At 41.1% G+C, this 5,532-nt stretch overlaps 1 pseudogene; it reads left to right on the top strand.

The window, feature by feature from the left end:
- The first annotated feature begins 4,281 nt into the window (after positions 1–4,281).
- LOC131918078 (U6 spliceosomal RNA) lies at positions 4,282–4,379 on the top strand (annotated as a pseudogene).
- The last annotated feature ends 1,153 nt before the right edge of the window (positions 4,380–5,532 follow it).

Raw genomic sequence — 5,532 nt, 5'->3', positions numbered from 1 at the left:
CTACCCACTACACCAGATCTTGTATCTTCATTTCTAGCACCTGGGGCATATGATGGAATCAACTCAATTCCAAAGAGATTAGGCAATCTCATTTCTCCAGCTTTGCTGCCTATGACATGTCTAGCCTCTCTCTTGGCCTGCTTCCAATCTCTGTACACAGCCTCCTTTGGCAGACATTCTACAGCTCTGGAATTTCCAACATCTTGAAGTTCCTATTACAATGAAAGTTTTACCTTCACAGCTTCACACAATGGCCTCTCGGGGTCTCATTGTAGGATTCCATAGGGACATGCTGTACATTGCTTGTCTTCAACAGCTCTCTATAATCATGGAATAAAACTTTGTGACCTCTTCATCTTCTACCTTTCAAATCTAAAACTAATACAGTATAGAAGATTTCACCAAGTTCTGCCATCTTGAGATGGATCCTGGCCCCCTTGGACCACAGACATTGCAGTTTCTGTCTGCTTTTGCTAGGAAAAATTTCCTTGGGCAGTTGCTTTCCAGGATCAGGGAATCTCTTTGGCATTTTGAGCTTAGACTCTTTTCTTTAAATGAATTCATATTTTCATAAGTTGAAGCCTTCAATGGATTCCTACTCTCAATGCTTCTTTCTCATTGTACTGATCATAACTTAGTTGGTTTGAAAATTTAAAGGTTATTAAAATTCCTAAGGTCAAAATTCAACATTCAGATAGAACTGATGTCTAATTCTCTGTTTACAACCATAAAATCTCTTAAATATTAATCTGCTTGTAATATTGTCTTTTTACTAGGTAAAATATTAAAAAAATAATAAATACATTTATCTTAGTGCTAAATATGTTTTCATTATGTGAAGCCTCCACTTGTTGGAGAGCCACTGCCCTAATATTAGGAGAAGTTCTATTTAAAATAATTATTCCTACCAGGGAATGTAGGAAAACAGAAATAAAAAGAGGACATGACTGCTACTAAGGAGTTGAAAGGAAAAATTTTGTTGTAGACATGAGGGAGAGCATAACCAGAGGCATCTGGAATGGTCCAGACTGAAGATGACTGGCCAACTGAACCAGGCCATGTGAGGATAGTGGGGAGGAGAGAGGAGAGAGGCTGAAGCTAAGAGGCCAGGAGGACAGGAACCAAGAGCAGTGGCCAAGAGGCAAAGAGATTAAAAGACCGAGCAACCAAAAAGACTGGTTATATAGTGAAGAGCAACTGGGGGATTGGAAGTGGAGATTAGGGACTGGCGAGGCTGAGGGTACGGGGTGGGGTATGCCAGACAGGATGATTCTGTAATAGGTAGGGACTGAGGGAGACTGGTGACCAGAGTTTGCTTTGATATACTAAATAGGCACCTAAGCCCTTTGTCCTGAGTTTGAGACCTAACATCCTAGCCTTTTGTTGATGGTAAAAGGGCAATGTAGTCTTTCCTATAATTACTTCCAGATGAAATTGGGGTGTCATTAATGGGGGGCCAAGAAAGCTGGAATTATGGTTACTGGATGGATCAAAGGATGGGCTGTGGGACATCTATTTTGATCACTGCTTCCTGCCCAGATTCTGCAGGACCACCTGGGGCTAGCCACTTTGGATTATTTTGTAATGCAGAGGCTCAAGTGGGACATTCCTTCAGAAGCATCTAGGGCTGGTGTAGCACAAATCTTAAATGGTCTTATTAATAAGATCAAACCCAGAGCCAGGTATTGAGTTAAAGCTGGAAGATAAGAGAAACAGAACAAGCCACAGCTTCCTCACTTCACCAATTCCTCAGCTGATCCTATTTCCTCAGACTGGAAGCCTCTGAGTCCTCATCCAAATGGATCTCAGCTGAACTGCTGCTAAAAGTCTAAAAGCTTAACCAGGCTAGTCCCTGGTTTTCACGCCTTTTATACCTTTCTGCTTTCTGCCATCACTTCCTGGGATTAAAGGCGTGAGTCACCATGTCTGGCTGTTTCCAGTGTGGCTTTAAACTCAAAGAGATCCAGATGGATCTCTGCCTCCCAAGTGATAGGATTAAAGGCGTGTGCTACCATTGTCTAACCTCTGTGTTTAATATTGTGGCTGTTCTGTTCCCTGACTCCAGATAAGTTTATTAGAGTGCACAATATTTGGGGAAACACAATACCACCACAGGCTGGCACATTTGGAGTAGTTTGTAGTCTTCAGTTGATTGGAAACCTGCTGGGACAGATATAGACTAGAAACAGAAGGTAAAGTTATGGAGCTTAGGAGAAAGTTTTTATCTTGAGTATATGCTTGAAACTTCTGGGCCCACGGTCCTGGTAGTTGGAAAAGAAGAGTCTCAAGACCAGGGAAAGGGGGAGAGATCCCACCCTCAGGAATAGGCAGGTGGGAAAACTTAGGCTGTTGACAAGAGTACTTTTCTGGAATCCATTTGACCTGTGAGAAATGAATCCAAGCCAACTCCCTGAAGCTTACATGAACTTTTTGGAGAAGCATTTTCAAGTCTATACTTAGAATACAACCACAGGAAATTTAAAATTTTAAGCTTGTGAGTATTTTAAAATTAGTGCTTTATCAGGGCTAGATTAACAGCTTATCAGAACTCCAGTGGTTAATGTTATAACTCTGAACTTTGAACTCTTGGTATAACAATAGCATACAGAGGGAAAGAAGTCTGAAACATTTTTATTTCTTACATATCTTAAATCATTTCCTTAAGCCTTTACAACTTGCATTTACATACCTTAGAACACTTTCTTAGCCCCTCAGAACTTACATAACCTTTAAAACTTTTTTCTAACCAATTATTTACCTTGATACACCATTTAAAGGTATATTAGAAAGATACTTTGAAACCTGTTTTATGAGTTTGTCTTTATCAATGTGAAGTCTGGCACCAAGGTAAACTGTCCGGGCCTGCCTTTCTCAGCAGGAGACCTAGCAGCTCTAGAAAAGTGAGGCTTGATTGACATATGGAATGAACTGACAAGGCAGCCATAGACTTCCAGAATGAGTTGGTATGCTTGCTGCTGTTAAAATGACAAAGCTACAGTTAGCCTAGCTTTCAATGCTATCAGAGATCTGAGAAGCAAAAAGTGTAATCCAAATGGCAAATACACAGCAACTTAAATGACAGAGACTTGCCTACTCTCCAGGTAGTTACCTTAGGCTCCTGTGGTCTTAATGGCTTCATTAGAGACAGAAATAGTCAGTCTTTGGCTGTCATACTGTACAGCGTTACATCTTCAGTTACCGCTTTGTACCTGTGGGCAGCATCTGCCTTTGGCTGCCAGATCCAGAAGGTCTGAGAGATTTTCCTGTGGATGAGATAGTTAGGAAGATTGGTCTACCTTGACTTAGGCAGAGTATGGCAGTTAACCCAACAGTATCCACACTTTCTTCAGAGTCCTGGTGGCAGATGAGGCATAGGGCAGTTTTGCCCAGTGGCCAGATTACCACAATCCAGGCAAAGTTATCATGTCCCCTCTGTCTTCTTTGGAGACTTCAGGGTTGCCACTAGGAGTTGGCATTTCTGTCTATTGTGGTAAGCCTTTTTTGTTTTTTTTTTTTTTTTTTTTGTTTTGTTTTTTGAGGCAGGTTTTCTCTGTGTAGTTTTGGTGCCTGTCCTGGAACTCCCTCTGTAGACCAGGCTGGTCTCAAACTCACAGATATCCACCTGCCTCTGCCTCCTGAGTACTGGGATTAAAGGAGGGCATCACCACTGCCTGGTATGGTAAGCTTTTTTATTAAACATTTTGGATTCAGCAAATCTCTAAAGAGTTGGAGGACCATCTCTTAAGTACATCTGAGCTAACAAACTTTATTTGATTTTAGTTACTTGCTTTAGGCTTAACCTTTTGAAAACACATACAGGAGCTGAATAAAGCTTGTCACTAAATGAATTACATAACAGCTTACAAGTTAGTGTTTTTATAAGATTTGGATTATATAGCTTTGTCCCTATTAAGTTTGAGCCTTAAAAATTTGAGTTGAAGAGTTAATTAAGACCCTTTAACATCAAAATAAAACATTAAACCATAAATGTAGCCCATAGGTAGACTGGGAACTTTACAAAACCATAAATACAGTTCACAGAGAGACTGGGAAATGTGCCTTTTCAGATCCTTTTTAGCACACCATTACAAAATATCAGGTTTTTTTTAATGACTCAGTTAGCAAAGACAAGCAGGCTAGACATATATTATTGTGAACCTGAGTAGATCTTAGGAATTAAAAAAAATATGTTGTTACTTATTTAAATTTTCTAGAAGTCTGGTATTGAGCAGTTAGCAAGGATATACATAGATAGATAGACATACATCTCTAAGTCACTTTTTGTTAACACATATGCTAAAATTGGAGTAATACAGAGAAGATTAGCATGGTCCCTTCACAAGGATGACATGCAAATTCGTGAAGCATTCCACATTTTTATACTTACAGTTAAGAAGTCTAATGAAGCCTACTACCTGGTTCAAGACCTCTGGTTCATTAACTCTGCAGTGGTCCCCCTTTATCTTGTGCTCCCCAATCCTTATACACTTCTTTTCACTATCCCTTCAAGAACCTCCCATTTCTCAATTCTGGATCTCAAGGACACTTTCTTCTCTATTCCTCTCAGCCCTCAGTCTAAAAATATTTTCACTTTCACCTGGACTGACCCTGACACTCACCTTTCCACACAGCTCACCTGGACTGTCTTGCCACAGGGATTCAGAGACAGCCCACACCTATTTGGTCAGACCCTAGCCTCTGACTTGCTCTCTTTGTCTCTCCCTGGCTCTAAACTCATACAGTATGTAGATGACATTCTACTCTGCAGCTCGTCATTATAAGTTAGCCAAACTAACACCTCTGTTCTCCTAAATTTCTTGTCCAGCCAGGGTTATAGAGTCTCGCCTTCCAAGGTCCAGCTGTCCATTCCTCAGGTCACCTATTTGGGTCTAACCATTACTCCAACCCACAAGGCCATTACTTTAGATGGAAAGCATCTAATCCAGTCTCTTGTAGTCCCCTCTACTAAACTCGAGATTCTATCGTTTCTGGGAATAGCTGGCTTCTTATGATCCTGGGTCCCATCTTTTTCTCTTCTTGCTCATGCCTTATATGAGGCATTTCTTGGCTCCCTGCATGAACCCCTTCTTCACTCCATTACTAAATATTTCCAGAAGCTCCAACAGGCTCTCCTCCAGGCCCTAGCACTTCATCTCCCAGACCTAATTCATCCTTTCTCCCTCTATGTAACAGAAAGAGAGGGATATGCCCTTGGGACCCTTGGGCACCAGCTGGGACCCTCCTTTGTTCCTGTAGCATACCTGTCAAAAAACTAGACCTTACCCCTCAGGGATGGGCACCTTGCATATGTGCTTTATCAGCTGCTGAGCTCCTTACTCGTGAGTCAAAGAAACTAGCCTTTGGGTCACCCATCTATGGGGAACTTCAGGGGTTCCAACTCTTCTATAGCCCTTTCCCAGGTTCCAGGAGAATCTATGACCAGCTGATAACCTAGTCTTTGACAATGTTAAATGAATCTATATACATGAAACTCTTTAGTCCATTCACTTTATTTTTCTGAGTCAAGATTCT

Source organism: Peromyscus eremicus, chromosome 8a (assembly GCF_949786415.1).
Source record: "Peromyscus eremicus chromosome 8a, PerEre_H2_v1, whole genome shotgun sequence".
Lineage (NCBI taxonomy): Eukaryota > Metazoa > Chordata > Mammalia > Rodentia > Cricetidae > Peromyscus > Peromyscus eremicus.
The sequence above is the reverse complement of the archived record's forward strand: the minus strand, read 5'-3'. Positions and strand labels throughout refer to the sequence as shown.